We start from the raw sequence: 21,810 nt of genomic DNA on the forward strand, positions 1-21,810 counted from the left end.
ACCTCCTCTTCCTCCTCCTCTACTTTGAATTATAGCCATAACAATTATCCATATCACAAACCTTAATTGAAGCTATAGTTCTGCTTAATGACAATAATATATATATATACATACAATAATATATATATATATATATATATATATATATATATATATATATATATATATGACAATAATATACATATACATATACATATACATACATACATAGACGAAGATGTTAGCTGTGTGTAAGTGACGCAGGTGGTGTTGACGGTGTTGTTCGTTAAGCCTCACTCACCCTAGCCACACACGCATGCATACAGTCATCCACTCACGCACTCATCCATTTACTCACCTATAACCTCACTCATAACATAATTCACTCACCTATACCATCATTCAATCAGTCACTCATACCTTCACTCATACACTCGTCATCAACTCATTCATATCCTCAAGCCTTCACTCACGTTTTTCCCTCTGGTATAGCACTGACGCCTGACAGAAACAGCAGTGGTCCTAGCACTGATCCTTGGGACACCCTAACTGTTACCATCACCCATCCTGTCAGATGGCCTTCTCTTCTGTTCTTTTAAGTGTTCTTTAATCTGCTGGAACACACTTGCTGTCACTACAGACTGTTTTTCTAGTTTATTATAGAGGGGAACATTGTCAAGTGTTTTCTTGCAGTCCAAGAACATGCAGTCACTGCATTTCTGTGACGGTCATAACACACGACTTCATGTCCTTGAAAACATGTTATCTTTCCCTGATTGAATTCCTCGTCCTCAAGTGATCCAAGTCTCCCTCCAGGTGATCCAAGTCTCTCCCCAGATGATCCAAGTCTCCTCACCAGGTGATCCGTCTCCTCACCAGGTGATCCGTCTCCTCACCAAGTTGGCCTCCATATCCCCTAATCCTCACAGACCATTTCCCCTTCGCGTCCTGACTTCCACCATCACACACCCTTGACCCTCAAGGGCGACCTCTGACACCCCCTGTCATTCCCAGTGGCACCAGGAAGGGAGGTGGAGTTCACACAGTGGCAGCAGCAGGAGGGGTAGTGGCGATCATATAACCAGTGGTAAGGCAGGCCAAAAGTCACATGATCTGCGGAGCTGCGAGCTGTCTGTCGCCCACAACCCACACTAAATTATAGTGAGTCCATAACCTGTTTGCTGGTGCCGCCGCCGCCGCAGCAGCAGCAGCAGCAGCAACAGCAGCAGAAGTCACCGCCGCCGCTGCCGCCGCCGCCGCTCCCGCAGCAGCAGCAGCAGCAGCAGCAGCAGCAGCAGCAGCAGCATGGCATCAGCAACAACAGGAGCAACATCAGCAGCAACTGAGGTATTCAGCATCAATGGTGGTTGTGGTGGTGGTACTGCTGCAAGTGGTAGTGGTGGTGGTACTGCTGCAAGTGGTAGTGGTGGTGGTACTGCTGCAAGTGCTGCTAGTGGTGGTGGCACTGCTGTAAGTGGTGGTGGTGCTGCTGCAAGTGGTGGTGGTACTGCTGCAAGTGGTGGTGGTTGTGGTACTGCTACAAGCGGTGGTGGTGGCTGCTGCTGGTGGTGGTGGTGGTGGTGGTGTGCTGCTGCTGCTGCAAGTGGTGGTGGTGGTGCTGCAAGTGGTAGTGGTGGTGAGTTAAGTGGTAGTGGTGGTGAGTTAAGTGGTAGTGGTGGTGGTGGTGGTTGTTCTTCTCACACAGATTACTTCTCAGGTCAACGTGGGCCCAGAACAGGACACGCCTGCCTCTCACAATTGCTTGACCATTACGATATGGTCATGGACGCAGTGGAAAACAAGCAAAATACAGATGTAGTGAACACCGAGTTTACAAAATACTCTGACAAGTGTGACCATGGTGTAACAGCTCACAAAATGTGTACAAAAGGATTAACTAGAATAGTGGGCAGATGGATATTTAATTTTTTAACTAATAGAACCTAACCCAGTGCCGGGCTCCAGGAGTGAAGGAACTCTCGAAATTCATCAGAGGTATATCAAAGGTTCTCAAACTATAATAGTGAACTGAGTAAAATCGAAGACTGCCACAGTGAAAAGCTCTGTATCCCAAGACACAGTACTGGTCCCTGTTTCCTTTCTCATTCTTATATCCGACATAGGCTGTGATGGATATGTGGGAGCAGCGGACCACCAGCAGCAACAGCCTGGTTGACTGGCAAACACCAGACAAGCATGAACCATGGCCGGGCTCCGGGAGTGCAAAAACGCTGGGAACTCATCAAAGGTATAGACAGAGACAAATAACAGCACTGAATCATCCTTTGCAGACCAGACTAGAGTATGAGACTGTCATCCACCAAGGGCACAGACAACCTCCAAGATGATATTAACAAAGTCTTCCAGCGGGCCACTCACAACAATATGTTCAATGAAGGCAAATTTTAGTTACTTCATTATGGAAAGACTGAGAAAATAAAGATAGGAACGGAGTATAAAACAAACCTGAATCAGTCAACAGAGCAAAAGACTAATGTGAAAGACCTGGGAGTGATCATGTCAGAAGATCTCACCTTCATGGGTCACAACAGTGTTACTATCACAACCGCAGGGAAAACTAGGACCTTCAAAACAAAGGATGCCAAGCCAGTGATGATACTCCTAAAGTCACTTGTTTTCTCTACACTAGAGTACTGCTGAACTCTAACAGCTCCGTTCAAGGCAGGCGAAATTGTAGATCTGGAGAATGTGCAGAGAACCTTCATTGCTCACATAAATGCAGTCAAGTGCCTAAATTACTGGGAACATTTGAAGTCCCTCGACCTGCACTCCTCGGAGAGTAAGTGAGAAAGGTACATGATAATCTACCCCTGGAAAATTTTAGAAGGATTAGTCCACAATCTGCACACACAAATCATTTCCCATGACAGCAAGGGGATTAGCAGATGGTTCAAAATACTCCAATGAAATCCAGGGATGAAGTGAGTACACATTATGCGTCATGTGCTTTCGCTCACCATGAGGCGCGTCAAAGCAGCATGGGTTCGAGTCCTTGGTTAGTCGCAGTGTTGTTATTGATCAATACCACTCGTTCGTGGTTACAATAATATAAAATACTGCTCGTTGGGCTAGTACACCAAACAGGGAGTAGAATGAAATTAGCCCAGAGGCACCCACACCACCGTATGTCCTCAGATGACGGAAAAACACCTAGCTTGACTGGGTGCGTCATTCTTGTAGGATTGCGTAGTCCTGTGGGTTAGAGCGTCATGTTTTGTCGCTCACCATGAGGCAGGCCAAAGCAGCATGGGTTCGAGTCCTTGGCTAGTCGCAGTGCTGTTATTGATATATATATGTCGTGCCGAATAGGTAAAACTGGTAAATTAGCAAGAACTCATTTAAAATTAATAATTTTGTACCAAAAGAACCTTATAAGTAGGGGCGCCATTGGTACACTAAGGGAAAACACCATAAGTGTCCGGGGCCCAAGACTGTTCAGCAGCCTCCCATCAAGCATTAGGGGAATTGCCAATAAACCCCTGGCTGCCTTCAAGAGAGAGCTGGACAGATACCTAAAGTCAGTGCCGGATCAGCCGGGCTGTGGCTCGTACGTTGGACTGCGTGCGGCCAGCAGTAACAGCCTAGTTGATCAGGCCCTGATCCATCGGGAGGCCTGGTCATGGACCGGGCCGCGGGGGCGTTGATCCCCGGAATAACCTCCAGGTAACCTCCAGGTAACCTCCAGGTATTATAACAAGCGCAATTTAATTTAGTCTCATCCAACTAAATATATTTTAGATAAGTTTACAATAATTTATTAATAAAAAACACACAGAACATTTTTTTTCCTTAGGTTCAGAATGATTTTTTGTGAAATTATTGCATACACAAAATTTCGCTTGCCTTATTCAGAAAGAAGAGTGTTGCTATTTAAGCCAAAATAGCAAGTTTTACCTAATCGGCACGACATATATACATACAATAAATATTCCTTAACGTCGTTGACAGGTTCTTGGAAACTGTGACTTGACTGTGACACGACATATAACCAAACCAGTAACGTTACAGTGACACGACATATAACAAAACCAGTAACGTTACAGTGACACGACATATAACAAAACCAGTAACGTTACAGTGACACGACATATAACAAAACCAGTGACTTTACTGTGACACGACATATAACAAAACCAGTAACGTTACAGTGACACGACATATAACAAAACCAGTAACGTTACAGTGACACGACATATAACAAAACCAGTAACGTTACAGTGACACGACATATAACAAAACCAGTGACTTTACTGTGACACGACATATAACAAAACCAGTAACGTTACAGTGACACGACATATAACAAAACCAGTAACGTTACAGTGACACGACATATAACAAAACCAGTAACGTTACAGTGACACGACATATAACAAAACCAGTAACGTTACAGTGACACGACATATAACCAAACCACATCTCACTGTCCATCGCCAAACCTCTTTAAAATTTGTAGTTTTCTGTGGCCACAAACATCAGGATGCACAGTACACATTTATCACTCATTGTAATAGGTTTAAATCAAGGAATAAATGTTTGCAAGTGAAAACTGTGAGGATCACCTCCTACCACCAGGCAGTTCAAAAACAATAATAATAAATATGGCGGCTCGATGAGCACTTCCTTACCACCTCTTTTATTGTCGTGCATTTCTATGATTATCGTAAACTTTATCAATTTTTATTTTACTGTCTCCACACACACAGTGGCCAGGGCCGGGAATCGCTTTTTCTCATCAACGTTATAATGAAACGACGTTATTGCAGGACTGGACTGGGGACCCTCGTCCTCAGAGAAGAGAATAAATGCATTTGAAGGAAAACTCAAGATTCTCCCCAGACCTGTTTGAATATTATATTCTCCTATCACCTTGTATATTCTATGAACTTTATTTGAAAACAAAATACATTAACAGAGATACAGCATAAATGATACATCAGGGACTAAACCTCAAATGAATAAACGGAAGAGTGGAGGAGGGGATCGAGCCACGGTCCGTAAATTGACAGTTCGACGATCTACTGTCTAGAGACTCTACAGATATATCGGATGTGAAAATTTAGATATCCGCGGATGCGGATGTGTATGAGGATATCTTACTTATTTTGCGGATGTTGACGTAAGAAATTGTGCGGATGTTCCGCGGATTCGGATGCGGATGCATATGCAGATATCTGTTTACAGTAAAATATGGATGCGGATGCAGAAGTAAGAAATTGTGCGGATGTCCCGCGGATGCGGTATCCGATAGATCACTAGACTAACCAGGGTGTCTAACAGAAAGGAATCGGAACAAATACTTACTGAATTATATTCCGTCATCAGAGGCACCAATTGTAACCCAACTGAACTTCTTCCCTCTGCCCTGATCACGACTGTAATCCACAGAAATCCACTGAGATTATGTTTTGATATAAGAACAAGGTAGTGTGTGTGTGTGATGGGTTCTAGGGTGTGCGAGGTGGTGTGTGAGAGCAGTCTGCCTGAACCAAGCAGCCCTGCCTGAGGGGAACTACTTAACTACTCAATACTGACCCGCCACCATTACCCTTTGTACCTGCCACTACCCACTTCCCTTTGTTCCTGCTACTACCCACTACCCTTTGTTCCTGCTACTACCCACTACCCTTTGTTCCTGCCACTACCCACTACCCTTTGTTCCTGCCACTACCCACTACCCTTGGTTCCTGCAACTACCCACTACCTTTTGGTCCTACTACTACCCAGTACCCTTTGTTCCTACTACTACCCACTACCCTTTGTTCCTGCTACTACCCACTACCCTTTGTTCCTGCTACTACCCACTACCCTTTGTACCCGCTACTACATACTACCTTTTGTTTCTGCCACTACCCACTGTCTTTTGTTCCTGCTACTAACCCCTACACACTACCCTTTGTTCCTTCCACTACCCACTACCCTTTGTTCCTGCCACTACCCACAACCCTTTGTTCCTTCCACTACCCACAACCCTTTGTTCCTTCCACTACCCACTACCCTTTGTTCCTTCCACTACCCACTACCCTTTGTTCCTGCCACTACCCACTACCCTTTGCTCCTTCCACTACCCACTACCCTTTGTTCCTTCCACTACCCACGACCCTTTGTTCCTTCCACTACCCACGACCCTTTGTTCCTTCCACTACCCACAACCTTTTGTTCCTTCCACTACCCACGACCCTTTGTTCCTTCCACTACCCACGACCCTTTGTTCCTTCCACTACCCACGACCCTTTGTTCCTTCCACTACCCACGACCCTTTGTTCCTTCCACTACCCACAACCCTTTGTTCCTTCCACTACCCACAACCCTTTGTTCCTTCCACTACCCACAACCCTTTGTTTATTCCACTACCCACTACCCCTTGTTCCTTCCACTACCCACTACACCTCTACCCACTACCTTACCTGTGATATACCTGTGACGGGGTTAAAAAGTTTCTCCATGATGACAGTGAAGCTGAGACTCGGACTTCTTTACTGACTGCCTGATCAACAAGACTATTATTGGCGGCCCGCTGGCCCACACACCCGTCACAGCTTGGCTGATCTGGTAACATGTGGAGGCTGTGACTCAATGTTTCTGCTGCAGGTTGAATAGCCTGGGACCACGGATGTTGACACCGCGTTCTCTTACTGTGCCCGTGGCTTCCCTGCTCTCCACTGCATTTCTTTTACGCTTCTAAATCTCTCTCTCTCTCTCTCCATATATATATATATATATATATATATATATATATATATATATATATATATATATATATATATATATATATATATATATATATATATATATCGTGCCGAATATGTAAAACTGGTCAATTAGCAAGAACTCATTTAAAATTAAGTCCTTTCTAAAATTTTCTCTTATACGTTTAAAGATATATTTTTTTCATTAATGTTGATGTAAAAATTTATAATTTTGCACCAAAAGGAACTTAGAAAACTTATCTAACCTTATTATAACAAGAGCAATTTATTTTAGCCTAACCCAACTAAATATATTTTAAATTTGTTTACAATAATTTAATACTAAACAAACACAGTGAAATATATTTTTTTCGTTAGGTTCAGAATGATTTTGGCGAAATTATTGCATACACAAATTTTCACTTGTCCTATATGGCAAGATGAGCGTTGCTATTTAAGCCAAGATCGCAAGTTCTGCCTATTCGGCACGACATATATATATATATATATATATATATATATATATATATATATATATATATATATATATATATATATAATATAGGGACGTACCACCTCAAGAACAATTAGCAAGAACTCGTTTAAAATTAAGTCCTTTCTAAAATTTTCTCTTATACGTTTTATGTTAATGCAAACATTAATAACGAAAAAATATATATTTCATTGTGTTTGTTTATTATTAAATTATTGTAAACTTATGTTAAATATATTTAGTTGGATTAGGCTAAATTAAATTGCGCGTTATAATAAGGTTAGGTAAGTTTTCTAACGTTCTTTTGGTACAAAATTATTAATTTTTACATTAACATATATAAAAAAATATATATCATACCAATTTTACCTATACTAATTTTACCTATTCGGCACGATATATATATATATATAAAGACATACAAATGTAAGCCACAGCATCGTGTCTTGTTTTGCTAACGATACCAGAATTTGAGGGCACTGCAGATCTTCATTCAGGTATTAACCAAATCTTTAGATGAGCCTCAGAAAACAATCTGAAGTTCAATGAAGACAAATTTCAATTACTATGCTATGGAAAACTCGATGAAATTCAACCTGGATCGGAGTATAAAACAAATTCCAACCACACAATAGAGCGAAAAACTAATGTAACGGAGGTGGGAGTGATAATGTCAGAGAATCTCACTGTCAAAGATCACAACAATGTGTCTACCATATCTGCTAGGAAAATGATAGGATGGATAATGAGAACCTTCAAAACTAGGGATGCCAAGCCAATGACGAATCTCTTCAAATCGCTTGTTCTCTCTAGGCTGGAATATTGCTGTACACTAAGGGCCCTTTTCAAGGCAGGCGAAATTATAGACCTAAAGAATATACAGATAACTTCAATTGGACGTATAAGTACCATACAGCACCTAAATTACTTGGAATAGTTGAAGTCCCTTGGAATGCAGGCGAGAAAGATACATCATAATATACGCTTGGAAAGTCCTAGAGGGACTACCCCTAAATATATACACGAAAATCACTCCATACGAAAGCAAAAGACTAGGCAGGCGGTGCAACACTGAAAAGCAGGGGCACTATGAGTACGCTAAGAGACAACACAATAAATGTCAGGGACCCCAGGATTGTTCAATTGCCTCCCAGAATACATGAGGGGGATTACCAATAGACCCCTGTCTCCAAGAAGGCTCTGGACAGAAACTTAAAGTCAGCTCCTGACTAGCCGGGCTGTGGTTCGTACATCGGTTTACGTGCAGCCAGCAGTAACAGCCTGATTGATCAGGCCCTGATCCACCTTGAGGCCTGGTCATGGATCAGGACACCGGGGCGTTGACCCCCAAAACACCCTCCCCAGAGATATACATACATACAAGCATCAGGTTTAGTTGTCCAAGTACAGAAGCAACAACCTAGCAAGTAGTCCTGTATAAAAGGGCCACCAAGTAAGGCAGACAACATTGAGAATATAAAAAAACAAAGGTAATTATAAGTGAGGAGCGTGTTTAGTCTGCAGACTCGGTACCTGTAATTAAGAAACTCCTTACAACACGGCTCCAGCGTCGTTGATATGCTAACTTAAGCCAGTATATTTATACCACACACGAGAGAGAGAGAGAGAGGAGAGAGAGAGAGAGAGAGAGAGAGAGAGAGAGAGAGAGAGAGAGAGAGAGAGAGAGAGAGAGAGAGAGAGAGAGAGAGAGAGAGAGAACAAAAAGGCACAGTACCGTGACTGGAACAACACAAATAACCCGCACATAGGAGAGAGGAGCCTACGACGACGCTTCGGTCCTACTTGGACCAGGTGAGATTTAATAACATCAACCCAACAGGGAATGAAGGAAGGAAGATGCCCAGCGAATCACACATGATGAAAATATTGAAGGGACGTGACAAAATATGACACCGGGTTGTGAAAGAGAGAAGAGAGACACTAAGTGAACAGCTAGAGATAATCTACAAGTGGTAGGTAAAAGGACACATGTGCAACAAATGCAACATTTTTATTGTGGCAACGTTTCGCTCTGTATAAAGCTTACACAGTGGGGAAGCGTCACAATAAACCAGTGTCTTTCACTGCGGACTGCGGGGCATCTGCCCTGTGAATGCTTATACCATGCAAATATTTAAACAAGTGGCTAGGCTGTCTTACCCGTCTACTAGACGTCTACAGTGGAACAAAATGAAGAATTAGACACATGTGCAACATCTGGGTATCTTTATTGTAGACGTTTCACCATCCAGTGGCTTTATCAATACAAATTCAAGGACATAATTGGAAGACAGTAGAACTGTTATATACGAAATATGGGATAAGAAGCCACAGCTCCAGAAGACAGGACCTGGTCAGCAGGAACCAGCAGACTCAGTCTATATCCTCGTTTCCGGTTTTCTAACTCCTTCCCCAATGTTCATGGCCTTGCATTTACTGGGGCTGAATTCAAGCAATCACTTATCTAACCATTCTTGCAATTTGTCAAAAGACGCTCGCTCGCGCGCGCGCGCGCGTGTGTGTGTGTGTGTGTGTTACCATTCTGTCCTAGGCACATATCGATTAGACACTTGGCCTGTTGTATATAAGTGTGTGCGTGCGTGAGTGTACGTGCGTGTGTGTGTGTGTGTGTGTGTGTGTGTGTGTGTGTGTGTGTGTGTGTGTGTGTGTGTGTGTGTGTGTGTGTGTGTGTGTGTGTGTGTGTGTGTGTGTGTGTGTGTGCTGCAGCAAGTGTCACAGTCACTGCGGAGAAGAGTGTTGGCCAGGTATGATAGAATGAAACGCATTGAGCAGGAAACCGTAATTATAAACAATGTTACGCTGAGAGTAAAGCTTTATGGAGCCATGAGCTCCACCTAGAGTGTCTTCCTACCTCACTTGTGAGTGCAACCTGCCATCCTTCACTCCGTGTTGGGAAGCTCTTCTAAGGTCTCCAACACAGTACCATTATATGAATGTTGAAGAAGAATAAGACGAAGATGATGTTGATGAGGCTGGTAATAATAATATTGATGCTGATGACGAAGATGATGAAGGCGAGATAAAACACTGTCACCGTAGCCACTGAGGCCGCTACGGTAATGCTGGGAGATGAACTGACGTGAGATGAGGTAGAGTGATGATGCTAGGTGATGGGATGCTGAAAGATGAAGTAGAGTGATGATGCTGGAGGGTGGATGAAATAGAGATGGTGGCGGGAGATGAGATGCTGGTAGCTGAAGTAGTGATGATGTTAGAAGATAACGCAGAATGATGATGCTGGAAGATGGGGGATGAAACAGATATGACGGCGGGAAATGGGATGCTGGTAGACGAAATAGAGTGATGATACTGGGAGATAGGATGCTGGAAGAAGAAACAGAATGATGGTGGTGCAGACAGCGATGACACAGCAGGCAGGAGAGGCACCGCCAGTAACGGCTTCCATGAAAGAATCATCTTATATTAAGGAAATACCTGACGCTTAGCCTCAGGTAGAGAGGCAGTGGGAGGAGTAGGTACTGGAGGAGGACGAGGTGGAGGTGGTGGTGGTGGAAGAGGAGGTGGAGGAGGAGGAGGTGGAAGAGGAGGTGGTGGTGGAGGAGGAGGAGGAGGTGGAAGAGGAGGTGGTGGTGGAGGAGGAGGAGGAGGTGGAAGAGGAGGTGGTGGAGGAGGAGGAGGAGGAGGAGGTGGAAGAGAAGGAGGATAAAGTTATAAATGAGGAAAGTGTGAATTGGAGGTAACAGTTTAATTCCTCTAATACACACCATAATAAACAAAGTCTGATACAAAAGAGGGGAGGGCAGCTAAAATTCCTTGGATCACGAGCTTTTCACCGGCGTGAAGACACATTCCTTGAAAGGTAATTACAAACCAGAGAGTAATTATAAGGCTCGTATAGTTAGTCAGAAGTAATGACATCACAACACAACAGTGTTCTGATCCATCACACACAAGGTCATCAACACTGTAGACAAGGTCATCAACACTGTAGTCAAGGTCATCAACACTGTAGACAAGGTCATCAACACTGCAGTCAAGGTCATCAACACTGTAGTCAAGGTCATCAACACTTCAGTCAAGGTCATCAACACTGTAGACAAGGTCATCAACACTGCAGTCAAGGTCATCAACACTGTAGTCAAGGTCATCAACACTGTAGTCAAGGTCATCAACACTGCAGTCAAGGTCATCAACACTGTAGTCAAGGTCATCAACACTGTAGTCAAGGTCATCAACACTGTAGACAAGGTCATCAACACTGCAGTCAAGGTCATCAACACTGTAGTCAAGGTCATCAACACTTCAGTCAAGGTCATCAACACTGTAGTCAAGGTCATCAACACTGTAGTCAAGGTCATCAACACTGTAGTCAAGGTCATCAACACTGTAGTCAAGGTCATCAACACTGTAGTCAAGGTCATCAACACTGTAGTCAAGGTCATCAACAATGCAGTCAAGGTCATCAACACTGTAGTCAAGGTCATCAACACTGTAGTCAAGGTCATCAACACTGCAGTCAAGGTCATCAACACTGTAGTCAAGGTCATCAACACTGTAGTCAAGGTCATCAACAATGCAGTCAAGGTCATCAACACTGTAGTCAAGGTCATCAACACTGCAGTCAAGGTCATCAACACTGTAGTCAAGGTCATCAACACTGCAGTCAAGGTCATCAACACTGTAGTCAAGGTCATCAACACTGCAGTCAAGGTCATCAACACTGTAGTCAAGGTCATCAACACTGCAGTCAAGGTCATCAACACTGTAGTCAAGGTCATCAACACTGCAGTCAAGGTCATCAACACTGTAGTCAAGGTCATCAACACTGCAGTCAAGGTCATCAACACTGTAGTCAAGGTCATCAACACTGCAGTCAAGGTCATCAACACTGTAGTCAAGGTCATCAACACTGCAGTCAAGGTCATCAACACTGGAGACAAGGTCATCAACACTGCAGACAAGGTCATCAACACACTGCAGACAAGGTCATCAACACACTGCAGACAAGGTCATCAACACTGCAGACAAGGTCATCAGCACTGCAGACAAGGTCATCAACACTGCAGACAAGGTCATCAACACACTGCAGACAAGGTCATCAACACACTGCAGACAAGGTCATCAGCACTGCAGACAAGGTCATCAACACACTGCAGACAAGGTCATCAACACTGTAGACAAAGTCATCAACACACTGTAGACAAGGTCATCAACACTGCAGACAAGGTCATCAACACACTGCAGACAAGGTCATCAACACACTGCAGACAAGGTCATCAACACTGTAGACAAAGTCATCAACACACTGTAGACAAGGTCATCAACACTGCAGACAACGTCATCACTGACAGGGCTGCAGACTGAGTGTAACCTACCTGTAACATTCCTGTAACCGGTTTCGAGGGTTCTCTGCTCATCACAGACTGGTCTGAGGCCAGGATTTCTCGCTGACGGCCTGATCAATTAAGTTGTTGATGCTAGACACATGCAGTCCAACGCAAACAGCACACCCCGGCTGATAAGGAACTAATTTGAGGAATTTATCAAACCCCTAACTTATGAGCAGCTATGTATCTGGTGGTAAGTCACTCTAAACATGAAGGAGGGTGTTGAAGAATCTCGGTCCCCTTACATTTATTGAACTATCTGCGCATTCGTGGAACCCTGCTCTTTAATTGGGCTATTTTGCACCATCTTCCGAGCATCTTGCTAACAAAGGGAACAATTTCGGTGTGCAGAATGGGAACCAATTCCTCCCTATTTTTTTCAGGTATAAAGTATGACGTAGAGTATCTTTCTCGCCTACATAACTGTGAGTACAATTCAAGGGACTTCAACTGTTTGTAATAATTAGATGCAGAGAGAGTTCTCTGTACATTCTTCAATTCTGTAATTTCGCCTGCCTTAAAAGGGACTGTTAACATACAGTAATACACCAAGCGAGAGAGAACACGTGACTTAAAGAGTATCATCGTAACTACTACCATCTCACCCTCACAGTATTACCGAGTGTCAACACTACCACCATCACAACTTAAGGTAACAGTCATCACTGAGGTAACTTACCTCACACATCACAACATAATAAGGTAACAGTCATCACTGAGGTAACTTACCTCAAGACGAGAACTGAATATAAAACCTATATAAATATTCTAATACACTAGGAGGAGGAGGAGGGGGAGGGGAAGGAGTAAGAGGAGGGGAAGGTGTTAGAGGAGGGGAAGGAATAAGAGGAGAGGAAGGAATAAGAGGAGGGGAAGGAGTAAGAAGAAGAAAACGAGAAAATCAATATAAGATGAAGTATAGTAGAAAAAGAAGTGAAGATGAGTAGGATGAGGAAAAAGAGGAAGTGTAAAGAAGTGAAGGAAACTTTGTAGGAGGAAGAGAAGAGAGGAGAAAAAAGGAAGAGGAGGAGAAGGAAGATTAAAACAATCAGAATAAAACAAAGAGGCGAGGAAACGAATAAGAAGGAAAAATGATAGAGTAAGAGGAGAATAAACATTAACAGAAGGAAGAAGAAGAGGAGACACAGGAGGAAGAATTAATATTATATAAGAGAAACATTAAGAAACATGTGAAGGAGAAAAATGTGAGGAGAGAAAGTTGGTTAATTATCCGCACAGGAGAGAAACTATGTTATAAGCTTAAAAATGTTGAAGGAGGGAGAGAGAAGAGGGAAGGAGAGGAGGGAGGGAGGGAGAGGGAAGAGGGAGGGAGAGGAGGGAGAGGGGAGAGGGAGGGAGAGGAGGGAGGGAGGGAGAGGGAAGAGGGAGGGAGAGGAGGGAGAGGGGAGAGGGAGGGAGAGGGGAGAGGGAGGGAGAGGGGCTAGGGAGAGGAGGGAGAGGGGAGAGGGAGGGAGAGGGGAGAGGGAGGGAGAGGGGAGAGGGGAGAGGGATAGGGATGGAGGTGGAAGCCAATTAACCAGAGACAAAAGAGAAGAAAGGAGAAGCAGAGAGGAAAAAAAAGAGATGGAGGAGGGGGGCTGAGGGAGACAAGTAAGAGAGGACAAGAAGCTGGGGGAAAATGACCCCCTCCTTCATTACTTCAGCCCCCCACCATGAAACAACGGGGGGGGGGAACTACACTGCATTCGAAAAGTAAAGCTTGAGCTACATCTACAACTACTACAGTAGTAACAGATCTACCTCTACTACAGTAGTAACAGATCTACCTCCACTACAGTAGTAACAGATCTACCTCCACTACAGTAGTAACAGATCTACAACTACTACAGTAGTAACAGATCTACAACTACTACAGTAGTAACAGATCTACCTCTACTACAGTAGTAACAGATCTACCTCCACTACAGTAGTAACAGATCTACAACTACTACAGTAGTAACAGATCTACAACTACTACAGTAGTAACAGATCTACAACTACTACAGTAGTAACAGATCTACAACTACTACAGTAGTAACAGATCTACAACTACTAGAGTAGTAACAGATCTACCTCCACTACAGTAGTAACAGATCTACCTCTACTACAGTAGTAACAGATCTACCTCTACTACAGTAGTAACAGATCTACCTCCACTACAGTAGTAACAGATCTACCTCCACTACAGTAGTAACAGATCTACCTCTACTACAGTAGTAACAGATCTACCTCTACTACAGTAGTAACAGATCTACCTCCACTACAGTAGTAACAGATCTACAACTACTACAGTAGTAACAGATCTACAACTACTACAGTAGTAACAGATCTACCTCCACTACAGTAGTAACAGATCTACAACTACTACAGTAGTAACAGATCTACCTCCACTACAGTAGTAACAGATCTACAACTACTAAAGTAGTAACAGATCTACCTCCACTACAGTAGTAACAGATCTACAACTACTACAGTAGTAACAGATCTACCTCCACTACAGTAGTAACAGATCTACAACTACTACAGTAGTAACAGATCTACCTCCACTACAGTAGTAACAGATCTACCTCCACTACAGTAGTAACAGATCTACCTCTACTACAGTAGTAACAGATCTACCTCCACTACAGTAGTAACAGATCTACCTCCACTACAGTAGTAACAGATCTACCTCTACTACAGTAGTAACAGATCTACCTCCACTACAGTAGTAACAGATCTACCTCCACTACAGTAGTAACAGATCTACAACTACTACAGTAGTAACAGATCTACAACTACTACAGTAGTAACAGATCTACCTCCACTACAGTAGTAACAGATCTACAACTACTACAGTAGTAACAGATCTACAACTACTACAGTAGTAACAGATCTACCTCCACTACAGTAGTAACAGATCTACAACTACTACAGTAGTAACAGATCTACCTCCACTACAGTAGTAACAGATCTACAACTACTACAGTAGTAACAGATCTACAACTACTACAACAGTAACAGATCTACTACAATTACTACAGTAGTAACAGATCTACTACAACTACTACAGTAGTAACAGATCTACAACTACTACAACAGTAACAGATCTACTACAATTACTACAGTAGTAACAGATCTACAACTACTACAGTAGTAACAGATCTACCTCCACTACAGTAGTAACAGATCTACAACTACTACAGTAGTAACAGATCTACCTCCACTACAGTAGTAACAGATCTACAACTACTAAAGTAGTAACAGATCTACAACTACTACAACAGTAACAGATCTACTACAATTACTACAGTAGTAACAGATCTACTACAACTACTACAGTAGTAACAGATCTACAACTACTACAACAGTAACAGATCTACTACAATTACTACAGTAGTAACAGATCTACAACTACTACAGTAGTAACAGATCTACTACAACTACTACAGTAGTAACAGATCTACTAAAACTACTACAGTAGTAACCGATCTACAACTACTACAACAGTAACAGATCTACAACTACTACAACAGTAACAGATCTACAACTACTACAACAGTAACAGATCTACTACAATTACTACAGTAGTAACAGATCTACAACTACTACAACAGTAACAGATCTACAACTACTACAACAGTAACAGATCTACAACTACTACAACAGTAACAGATCTACAACTACTACAACCGTAACAGATCTACAACTACTACAGTAGTAACAGATCTACAACTACTACAGTAGTAACAGCTCTACTACAACTACTACAATAGTAACAGATCTACAACTACTACAGTAGTAACAGCTCTACTACAACTACTACAACAGTAACAGATCTACAACTACTACAACAGTAACAGATCTACAACTACTACAGTAGTAACAGCTCTACTACAACTACTACAATAGTAACAGATCTACAACTACAACAGTAACAGATCTACTACAACTACTAAAGTAGTAACATATCTAGTACAACTACTACAACAGTAACAGATCTACAACTACTACAGTAGTAACAGATCTACTACAACTACTAAAGTAGTAACAGATCTACAACTACAACAGTAACAGATCTACAACTACTACAGTAGTAACAGATCTACAATTTCTACAGTAGTAACAGATCTACTACAACTACTACAGTAGTAACAGATCTACTACAACTACTACAGCAGTAACAGATCTACTACAACTACTATAGTAACAGATCTACTACAACTACTACAGTAGTAACAGATCTACTACAACTACTACAGTATACCTGGAGTATACCTGGAGAGGGTTTCAGAGGTCAATGCCCCTGTGGCCCGGTCTGAGACCAGACCTCGTGGTGGATCAGGGACTGATCAACCAGGCTGTTACTGCTGGCCGCACCCAAGCTGACATACGAATCACAGCCCGGCTGGTCAGGTACTGACTTTAGGGAATTTTTTGTTTTTTGTTTTTTGTAGTAACAGATCTACTACAACTACTACAGTAGTAACAGATCTACAACTACAACAGTAACAGATCTACAACTACTACAGTAGTAACAGATCTACAACTTCTACAGTAGTAACAGATCTACTACAACTACTACAATAGTAACAGATCTACTACAACTACTACAACAGTAACAGATCTACAACTACTACAACAGTAACAGATCTACTACAACTACTACAGTAGTAACAGATCTACTACAACTACTACAACAGTAACAGATCTACACCTACTACAGTAGTAACAGATCTACAACTACTACAACAGTAACAGATCTACAACTACTACAGTAGTAACAGATCTACTACAACTACTACAATAGTAACAGATCTACTACAACTACAATAGTAACAGATCTACTACAACTACTACAACAGTAACAGATCTACAACTACTACAACAGTAACAGATCTACTACAACTACTACAGTAGTAACAGATCTACAACTACTACAATAGTAACAGATCTACTACAACTACAATAGTAACAGATCTACTACAACTACTACAACAGTAACAGATCTACAACTACTACAACAGTAACAGATCTACTACAACTACTACAGTAGTAACAGATCTACTTCAACTACTACAACAGTAACAGATCTACAACTACTACAGTAGTAACAGATCTACAACTACTACAACAGTAACAGATCTACAACTACTACAACAGTAACAGATCTACAACTACTACAGTAGTAACAGATCTACAACTACTACAGTAGTAACAGATCTACTACAACTACTACAGTAGTAACATATCTACTACAACTACTACAGTAGTAACAGATCTACAACTACTACAGTAGTAACAGATCTACAACTACCACAGTAGTAACAGATCTACTACAACTACTACAGTAGTAACAGATCTACAACTACTACAACAGTAACAGATCTACAACTACTACAGTAGTAACAGATCTACAACTACTACAGTAGTAACAGATCTACAACTACTACAACAGTAACAGATCTACTTCAACTACTACAGTAGTAACAGATCTACAACTACTACAGTAGTAACAGATCTACAACTACTACAACAGTAACAGATCTACAACTACTACAACAGTAACAGATCTACTTCAACTACTACAGTAGTAACAGATCTACAACTACTACAACAGTAACAGATCTACAACTACTACAACAGTAACAGATCTACTACAATTACTACAGTAGTAACAGATCTACAACTACAACAGTAACAGATCTATAACTACTACAACAGTAACAGATCTACAACTACTACAACAGTAACATATCTACAACTACTACAACAGTAACAGATCTACAACTACTACAACAGTAACAGATCTACAACTACTACAGTAGTAACAGATCTACAACTACTACAACAGTAACAGATCTACAACTACTACAGCAGTAACAGATCTACAACTACTACAACAGTAACAGATCTACAACTACTACAACAGTAACAGATCTACAACTACTACAACAGTAACAGATCTACAACTACTACAGTAGTAACAGATCTACAACTACAACAGTAACAGATCTACAACTAGTACAACAGTAACAGATCTTCAACTACTACAACAGTAACAGATCTACAACTACTACAACAGTAACAGATCTGCAACTACTACAGTAGTAACAGATCTACTACAACTACTACAGTAGTAACAGATCTACAACTACTACAGTAGTAACAGATCTACAACTACTACAGTAGTAACAGATCTACTACAACTACTACAGTAGTAACCGATCTACTAGAACTACTACAATAGTAACAGATCTACTACAACTACTACAATAGTAACAGATCTACTACAACTACAATAGTAACCGATCTACTACAACTACTACAATAGTAACAGATCTACAACTACTACAATAGTAACAGATCTACTACAACTACTACAGTAGTAACCGATCTACTAGAACTACTACAATAGTAACAGATCTACAACTACTACAATAGTAACAGATCTACTAGAACTACTACAGTATCAAATATACTACAACTACTACAGTAGTAAGAAATCTACTACAACTACTACAGTAGTAACAGATCTACAACTACTACAGTAGTAACAGATCTACTACAACTACTACAGTAGTAACAGATCTACTACAACTACTACAATAGTAACAGATCTACTACAACTACTACAATAGTAACAGATCTACTACAACTACTACAACAGCAACAGATCTACAACTACTACAACAGCAACAGATCTACAACTACTACAACAGTAACAGGTCTACTAGAACTACTACAGTAGTATCAAATATACTACAACTACTACAGTAGTAACAGATCTACTACAACTACTACAACAGCAACAGATCTACTAGAACTACTACAGTAGTATCAAATATACTACAACTACTACAGTAGTAACAGATCTACAACTACTACTTACGTTACCCCACCGACAGCCACAGGAGACGTCTACAATTATTCTACTTGTTAATGCCGCGCTATGGGTAGATTTTGACCAATCACACACCTTGTAGTGTCTGAACCACCATCACTGTGAATCTCTCTCTCTCTCTCTCTCTCTCTCTCTCTCTCTCTCTCTCTCTCTCTCTGGGACCATTAACTGGTGTGGTTTCACTCCAGTAATTTTCAAGAGGCGAATTAAATGTCATTATTGAGGCCATTCATCAGGGCACAAGAGTAATCTCTTCGTTGAAAGAACATCATTAACTAGCACCAGCGCTAGCCAGCCTCCTGATGTATGCACCTGGCCACCACCTGCCCCTCATGATGATGATGATGATGATGATACCTCTTCACTGCTGTACGAGGTTCTTGATGCTGCTGCTGATGACAAAGATGCTGATCACACACCAAAAGCAAAGAACCTGACAAAGTTTTAACGTAGATTCAGAGAGAAGGAGCAGAAGCACTGTCAAAATTAACATCTAGAATCTACAAGTTAGAGGATATGGAAAAATTTCTCTTAATATTGGGACTACATTCCCTTAATATTGGGACTACATTCTTCCCAATATTAAGGGAAGAAAAGAGACAGGAAGCGTTAAACTACAGATCAGTAAGGTAATAGAGAAGATAATCGGGAGAGTGATAGACAACTTACAGAGAAGTGGTTCCATAAATATTAACCAGAACACCAGAAAGACGGTAAATCTTGCTTCACAAACCAGTTGGAGTTCTATGACAAGGTAACAGAAGTGAGGCAGGAGAGAGCGAGGGATGGGTGAACTGAATATTCTTGGACTGCAAGAAAGTATTTTATAGCATAACTTCACAAGAGACTGAGACAAAAACATGAGCATTTAGGAATAACAAGGCGTGATCTACAGTGGATCAAAAAAATCTTATGCGAAGGAGACAGTGACTGTCCGAGAAGTAATGTCAAAATGGGCAAGTGTAAAAAGTGGAGTTCCAGAAGGATCAGTACTGGGACCGGTACTGTTTCTGGGACATGTGAATGACATACCATCAGAGTCAGAAGTATCCCCTTTTTGCAGATGTAAAAGAATGGAACCCACACGTAAGAAACTGGTAAAAGTGCAGAGGTATGAAACAAGACTAATTCCAGAGCTAAGGGAAAAGAGCTATGAGGAGAGGCTAAAGGAACTGAACCTGACGACAGGAACCTGGGGAGACATGATAATGAGATATAAAATACTCAGAGGATTTGACATGATGAACAGGGACAGTTTTCAAGAGGCGAGAAACAGGTACACGAGGGCATAGTTGTAAATTAAAGACAAAGAGATGTCAGGAAGTATATCTTCAGCTTTAGTGTAGTCAAGTGGAGTGTCCTACAAGAAAAATAACAATTCAATAAAGAAAATCAAAGTCCATTATAAAGACCGTTGTCATTAAAACCGCGTGCTGGTCTTACAGCTGAACCACTACAACTAGACGACTTCACAAACCTAAAAACCAGCTTACTGTCCGCCCACTTGATGCATGATGAAGGCTTACAAAGTGTAGGATACACAAGGAAACATACAAGCCAAACACAAGCTCTAACAAGCCCGGTATTTACCTTGTAACTTGACAGTCAGGCAACCGCCGCTTCACTGCCCACCCACTCCTGAAAAAAGAAAATAAACATAATATAAATCCCAGAACAATTACAATGCAAGATCATTAGTTGACATAATAAATAAGGTAAACCAACATTCTCTCACAGACACAACTTGCCAGCCAAGTCATGGCAACTAATGGCAACACACTAACATTCCTCTCAAACCTACATACCCTCCTCGATTACACTAAAAATTATTGCAGACATTAAGCCGTCCTGCCAATTATATCTTGAGGTAGTTTAAGTATGTACCAACGTAGCACCTCAGTGCCTGGGCTAAACACTACTGCAACAATGTATGTACTTAATGTGATGGTGCAAAAGTAAGTTGCACAGAGTGGGTGACCTATCAGGATGGTAAACGTGAGGGAATAACAAAAACAGAGCAATTCTGGACGACACTTCGACTCTTGGGTGTGGCAGCTCGGGATCCGGTGGAGGATAAAGAGGACATAGATAATTAATAAATAACAGAGATAAAGAATTCAAAATAAAGCCAATGATATGAGCAGTGTAAATATCAGTAACCAGTGACGGGTGTAGGAGTCGTCTCACACAGCCATCATAACCTGGACTCAACACTGATCCCGTTTCGTCGTAAAAGGTTCTACCTTTTTGGCTGAAATTAACAGAGTAACTGTGTCAGTAAATGTGACCAGTGAACAATACGTGCGTAGCTGGCCATTAACGTTGCCGAACCCTGACTCTCAGGTGATGATCTGACGCCAGCCATCACCATGGCGG

At 41.7% G+C, this 21,810-nt stretch overlaps 1 protein-coding gene across 1 annotated transcript in view; it reads right to left on the reverse strand.

Moving 5' to 3' along the window:
• Positions 1–21,076, reverse strand: part of Cad88C (cadherin 88C) — a 346,082-nt gene extending 325,006 nt beyond the window's left edge. Inside the window, exon 1 of the mRNA XM_070086212.1 lies at positions 21,025–21,076. The gene's annotated coding sequence lies outside the window, so the exon portion shown is untranslated. The remainder of the gene's footprint in view (positions 1–21,024) is intronic.
• Between the last annotated feature and the right edge of the window lie 734 nt (positions 21,077–21,810).

Source organism: Cherax quadricarinatus, chromosome 18 (genome assembly GCF_038502225.1).
Source record: "Cherax quadricarinatus isolate ZL_2023a chromosome 18, ASM3850222v1, whole genome shotgun sequence".
NCBI lineage: Eukaryota > Metazoa > Arthropoda > Malacostraca > Decapoda > Parastacidae > Cherax > Cherax quadricarinatus.